Consider the following 7,127-nt stretch of genomic DNA (forward strand, 5'->3'; position numbering starts at 1 on the left):
TCTGGACCCAAAATTATACCGTCTTGTGCTGCACAGAGAACTGTACAGCATGAGCTGTGACATTTGCCCCCTCCCTCCGTGTGAAGAGGAATATGCAACTGGTTTCTGCCCCAAGTTATGACTCCCACGTACTAGGTTTAGATAAAGCAAAAACAAGTTTCTTAACTACAAAAGATGGATTTTCCATGATTATAAGGGATAGCAAATGAAAGCAGATTACCTAGCAAATAAACAAAAAAAATGCAAACTAAGCTTAATATACTACATAGATCAGATATGCATAGCAAATTCTCAACGTAAGTGATTATAGAAGCAGGCTGCGGATTCTTGAGGGGTAAGCTCTGCTTGCTTACAGCTTGGAATCCCCAGGTGTTCCATTTACAGGCTAAAACTCCCTTTAGCCTGGGTCCAGCACTTCCTCCAGTTCAGTCTTTGTTCCTCAGGTGTTTCCAGGAGTCTTCATGGGCGGAGGAGTCTGTGAAGAACCAGGATGATGTCACTCCCCTGCCTTATATAGCTTTTGCACAGGGTGGGAGGGACCCTTTTGTTTCAAAGCTTGGTTCCAAGGCCAGCAGTGGAAAAATACTGACATCTCAAGATGGAGTCCAGCACTAGGTGACCTGGTCATATGTCCCTGTAGTGTCACAGCAGCCATTACTTGGAGGCTGTCTGGAGCATCCTCAGGAAGCTTCTCCTAAGGCCTATTGTTCTAATAGCTCATTAATACGAATAGGCCCTTCCCGGCCAGCCATCTAGATTGAAAGTCTTTTGTCTAGTGGGCGTTGCCCAGGACTAGCTACAAGGGAAATAGATACACGGTCAATATTCATACCTTCAAATACAAAAATGATACATGCATACAAATAGGATAATCATATTCAGCAAATCGTATCCTTTCCAATGACGTCTCACGTGACTTATCTTGCATGAAATGCATCATAACTATGTCATAATTATATCATCAAACTATCCCTGTGAAGAATAGGGGTTTCAGTATCACAGTAATGTCTGCGAGGGACTGGATCCGAAAGACCACTCAGCTGGAGGGCAGCTCTCATGAACGGGGGGTGCTAGAAAGGCTGCCGGGGGATGTGCTACCATGGGACACATGCATGTAAGTTATATGCAGTGACTTATATGTATGTAAGTTATATGCAGCTCACAAGTTATTTAAAGGGATATTACCCTATTCCTCAACATTATTGTTACCAGCGTCCTCAAGTCACTCAATGAAACTTTGTTCTGGCTAGATATTGGTGACCAAATGTCTCCACTGAAGAATCCGGTGGCAAGAGGGGGGACTCACATCAGCTGACATTGGTGGGTTGAGTCATCTTCACCCCACATCCTGATTTGCTCTGCCCTGTACAGCCAAGGAGCCATCTTTCCATTGGTGAGATCCCCTGAACTTCCTGTGTTTGACAGACCAGCCTGGTGTAGGCAGATGAGGTGACCACCCGGTCTCCACCCATATGCTGCTCAATTCCTGCCTTGTATGTCACCTGCCAGTGGAAGTTAAAGATCTCTTCACAGTCCCTCGAGGGCATGATCCTGGCCAACATCCCCTCTTGTTAAATCTACCTCAGGGAAGTGGTGTCAGAGTCATCTCAGAAGAGCACAGCATGGCGGCAATATTTGCCTGTGCTATCTAACTCACTGCCTTGGCATTCTCAAATGCTTTGGCTGAGGGAGCAGAGCCTTAGGGTGTAAATCCCTCTGTTCTTTATAATCATAAATTCACGTCTCAATAAGGCCAGTTTAGCCCTTCGCAGGGACATTTGCTAAATTCCAAGCAATTTTATTCTGCAGCTCTTAGACCTGAGAATCCCAAGTGCTGTCTGCAAATTGCTCCCAAGGTGCGTTTGCCCTACTTTCTTCACATAAAATGTCTTCCTCCCCCATTGTGCAGTAGCCCAGAGGTGGCTACGTGTCATTGATCTAGGGCTTTGATATACTGGATGATTTAGGGCAATCTAGAAATCCAGATTTTTCTTTGGTTGTGTCCCTCTTACTACAAGCCCAATGCTACGATGAGCCAGAAGGTGACTCCTCCACCCCCCGGCTACAGTGCCATTCTGTTAATCAATGGGGTGCTATCATCTGCAACACTGCGTTCAGAGCTGGTCACCCCATCTCCGAAAGGACAGAGCAGGATTACAGGGAGCTTGGAGGTGGGGAATGAGAACGATTAGAGGCAGGGAAAAATGGCTGAGAAGAGAGTGAAAAGAGTGGGACTGTTTGGTTAAGAGAGGAACCCAGCAAGAAAGGAAGTGATGGAGGTATGGAAACAGGGAAGAATTTAGAGAGAAACTGGCTGCTTCTATTTATCTCTACTCATAACTCAAGAACAAGGGGATATTCATTGAAATTGAAAGGCGATACATTTAAAACTGATCAAACACTTGCCTCCACCACATATAATTAATCTGTGGAACTCATTGCTACAAGACATTGCAGACGCTAAGAGTTTAGTGTCAGACATTTCTAGAGATAATGGGCTACAAAAGATAAGATTTTTCTTTAAAACTGTCCTGCTTCAAGGCATCAGCCAAACTTAGCTGCCGGGAGTCAGGAAGGACCTTCCTCTAGAGGCAGGTTAATCCATATTCATCCTGTGTTCCTTGAGCCTTCCTCTGAAGCAGCTTATGCTGGCTATTGACAGAGACAGCTCAAGGGACTAGATGGACCATGGGGTGATCCGGTGAGCCAACTCCTGTGTTCCTACCAGCATGATCAGGCAGGGAAGCTGGAGCGTGACTTGGTGGGAGCAAAGCCTGCTGAGGGACGACGGGCTGGATTCTGCCCTGACTTACAACCTGCTGGCATGGCTGTGGAGTGTCACTTACCCCTGTGCTGAACAAAAGGCAGTGGAGAATCAGGCATGTGCCGGGGGTACGGCCTTGAGCAGCGTTTGGCCCAAGATGTCTGTACTATCTGGGGCTTTTAGAGCGTTTCCAGCTGTGCAGCTCCCCAGTTGCGGCCAAAGCTGAGCTCCATGAAATCAGGGTGAAAACTCCAATCGGCAGCAGTGGGGCCCGGATCTAGTCAACGCCTAGGGCCAAACCCCTCCTTGGTGAGGGTGGCTCCAGAGACTAAATTTGGTCCTAATGCTTCAAAGCAGTGAGTGGGGGACCTTTGCTGTCCTTGCCCTAGCCAAACAGCTGAGCCTGCCGCCTCACCAAAGGCGCTCTTTTTGGCAGGGAGACTGGCCCTGCTGCGCTGGTTATGCCTGCGGCCTGGCTCCGGCCCTTGGCCTCCACCCCACTGGGTTTGCCATACTCTCAAGGCTGATGATTTCTGGCCCAGAAAGGTCAATGGTGCCCCCAGGACAGACCATGCAGCTTCCGCCTCGCAGGCCGTGGCTGTCGGCTGCCCTGACCCTCCAGAAGTGTTTCGTTCTGGCACTCATGAAGAAGCCTTTTCCATCCACTTCGCTTCATGTCAGCATCCCTTGCCGGCGTCATGAGCCATCTCCATGGGATGGAGGCTTGGGAGACTCTCCCTCTCCTGGCATGGCCTGGGGTTGTTCCTAGGAGCTGAGCGCCCTGGTTGTCTGGTTTTGGGGGCGGTCTATGTAATGGTTGCGCTGGCCACGGGGATGAGGTGCCCCTGCTGTTTGCTGCAGGACATGGTGCTGTGCATTCTCCTGGCCACGCTGACAGCATCCAGTTTAGCCCCAGGGGAAGACTGTCCGGAGCACAAAACTGCCTCCCGAAGTGTCTCTTTCTGCTCAAGAGAGACTATGGCTATTTGTGGGGCAGGGGAGCCACAGATACTGGGGGGCTGTCATAAGCAGAGCATGGTGTGGGGGCTCAGGGCTGGATTATGAGCAGGAGTTACTGCAGATCAGGCCTGAGGGGGAGCGGCAAATCAGGACTGGGGTGCACGGGGAGGGTTGTATGGAGAGGGGAGCTTGTGTAGCCCCTGCCCCCACTGCCGTCTGACAGGCTCCCTTTGGGTCTGCCCAGCCCTTCACTTAGCTGATCCTTCAACCATTTAAGGTTTTATTTCTCAGCCTGGTAAAAGGGCTTGCTGACCTACCCTGCATCCGCTCCAGGAATGCGGCTGATGTCCATGCTGCTAAAATGTGCGGGCTGGAATGTGCGTCTGCCCCGTGCTGGGACTGTGCATTGCCCAGAGTGATGAGCCAGGCCTGGAGGCATGTCACAGCCGAGCTGGGGGAATGCTGAGAGCCCTTAAGCTGGGCAGCAGCAGGGCTGTGGGCTGAGCGCCGAATAGCAGCACGTGTGTCTGGGGGAAGGGGAGACGTAAGGAGATCCAGATGCTGAGTAATTGCAGCGGGGGCCAGAGCCACAGGTTGTTGTGGATATTTTGCCTTGTGTCAGCCCTGGATGAACAATCCGAGGCCAGCATTCACCCCCCCACATACCCTCCTCCCCTTCCCCTCTGCTCTGCCTCTCCTTACGTCTCCTCTTCCCCCAGACACATGCGCTGCTATTCGGCGCTCTGCCTCTCCTCCATCTCACCCAGGCCTCAGCGCTGACAGCTCCCGCAGCCCGGCCTGGCCCAGCCCGTCGCCAGGCCCTGCAGACTGTTCTCTACAGCCTGTGGAGCAGAAAGCCTGTGAGATGGCGTCTGTGTCCTCTCTATGGATTTATAATGGTGACAAATCACAAGTCCTCTCCACTGATGGGCTTGCTTCTGGAGTAGTCCCGGGGTCAGATTTTCAAAAAGGATGAAGTGACTTGGGAGCTTAAGTCCCATTTCAAAAGTCACTTAGAGACTTAGGAGCCTAAATCTCATGGGACTTAGGCACCAAAGGACCCAAAGGCCAAGTCTGCAAAGGTATTTTGGGGCCTATGGGAATTAGGCACCTGAACTACTTAGGCACTTTTGAAAATCCCACTGGGTGCCTAAGGCATCTCTAGGCACCCAAATACCTTTAAAATTGGCCTTAAATCATTTTTGAAAATGGGACCTGGGCTCCTAAGTCACTTGGGGGGTGTTTACCCTGCCTCGGGGAGTGAGCCTCCTAGCTGGGTCCACAGACTCACACTAGCAGGGCACGAGCTAGCGTGCTAACCAGAGCGCTGTGGATATGTGAGCTCAGGCTGGAGCCCAGGCAGTCCACTGGGCTCGAGAGGCTGAGCTGCTGTGTCTGCCCTGCTCTTTGTAGCGTGCGAGCTCAAGCCCTGCTATCGCGCATGTGCAGTGTGGACGTATGTGGGAAAAAGCCTGTATTCCCAACCCCCCGACGTTGTGGGGAAAGGGCGAGGTTTGAGCCGGGCTTTTTGTTCAGCCTGTTACGCAGTTAATGGCCGGCTGTGAAATTCTGATCCCCCAGTGGGTTTAAATCTGGAGTTCTGGTTCAGGCCTGTCCCTTCCCGGGAACTGAAACCAGGCCCAGCTCCCCCACATCTTGGGTTTCCTTATGGAGCTGAAGGTGAGGCCAGACTTACTGCCTGGTTTGTGGGAGTTTGGGGTGAATCCAGACTGAGGCTGGAGAACATCTGGGGCTGACTGATGGTCTTGCTCCGTGATCAAGTGATGCTGAGATTCAGGCTCCATTTGACCTCCCAAAACACAACCAGTGATGTCTGAACCCACCCAGGTCACCACTGACAGAACCGGCACCAGTCCCCTGAGGAGTGGATGCGTCTGAAAGGCTGGGATAAGGAACGTCCACCATCTCACACTCTGCTTGGCAGCCCCTCGTAAAACACTGCAGCATTCAGCAGGAGTGGGTGGGGGTGATGCACCTGAGTGCTGCAGGGTTTCAGATCCATCCTGCCAGGTACTGAGGCAGGGAGAGTGGGGTGTGTGTGTGTAAGGGAGAGAGAGAGCGACTCCTGCACAGGCGCCCCAACCATGGCCCACGACCCCAGGCGGCTCGGTACTGCACAAACCCAGAACAAAATCCAAGAGATTTTGTCAGGAGGCCTCATTCTGATCTTCCTGTCTCTGGCATTAATCAGGACTAACTGCCCCCACCTCCCAGGGCTGGGACGGCGTACCAGTCACAGCGCTGGGGTACAGGGTGGTGTGACGGGTACCGGCTGGAGTGCTGGGGTAGAGGATGGTGTGACGAGTACTGGCTGGAGCGCTGGGGTACAGGGTGGTGTGACAGGTACCGGCTGGAGCGCTGGGGTACAGGATGGTGTGACGCGTACCAGCTGGGTACTGGCTGGAGCGCTGGGGTACAGGGTGGTGTGACGGGTACTGGAGCGCCGGGGTACAGGGTGGTGTGACGGGTACTGGCTGGAGCGCCAGGCCAGGGCTCGGTACCAGCTGGCGCGCTAGGGTACAGGGTGGTGTGACGGGTACTGGAACGCTGGAGTACAGGGTGGTGTGACGGGTACCAGCTGGCGCGCTGGGGTACAGGGTGGTGTGACGCGTACCGGCTGGGTACTGGCTGGAGCGCTGGGGTACAGGGTGGTGTGACGGGTACTGGAGCACTGGGGTACAGGGTGGTGTGACGGGTACCAGTTGGTGTGCTGGGGTACAGGGTGGTGTTATGGGTACTGGCTGGAGCACTGGGGTACAGGGTGGTGTTATGGGTACTGGCTGGAGCGCTGGGCCAGGGCTGGGTACTGGCTGGAGTGCTGGGGTAGAGGATGGTGTGACAGGTACCGGCTGGAGCACCAGGCCAGGGCTGGGGACTGAAGGCTCCAACCAGGTTCTCAGAGGGGAACCATGAGAACATCTTTCTGGGGTATTTGGAGAAGGCCCATCACCATAGTCTCCAGGCACAAATTGCTGGGGTCCAGAGTCTGCGTCGGCTTTAGTGGTGTCTAGAGCAGCAGTTCTCAAACTGTGGTCACAACTCCATTTTAATGGGGTCTCCAGGGCTGGCTTAGACTTGCTGGGGCCCGGGGCCAAAGCCCGAGCCTGAGGGCTTCAGTCCGGGGCAGCAGGGCTTGGGTTACAGGCCCCCTGTCTGAGGCAGTGGGGCTTTGGGTCCCCTCTCTCCTCTGCTCACTCCCTCTCTCCCAGGGTGGTGGGGCTTGGCGGGCTCAGGTTTCAATCCCCCCTCCTGGATCCTGTAGTAACTTTTGCTGTCAGAAGCGGGTTGTGCTGCAGTGAAGTTTGAGAACTCCTGGTAGAGCGTCCCCAAACTGCAGGCCCTGTTGGGGCCCAGAGCTGCTGTTGCATTTCAGGGTCGGCTG

Source organism: Gopherus evgoodei, chromosome 18, assembly GCF_007399415.2.
Source record: "Gopherus evgoodei ecotype Sinaloan lineage chromosome 18, rGopEvg1_v1.p, whole genome shotgun sequence".
Taxonomy (NCBI): Eukaryota; Metazoa; Chordata; order Testudines; family Testudinidae; genus Gopherus; species Gopherus evgoodei.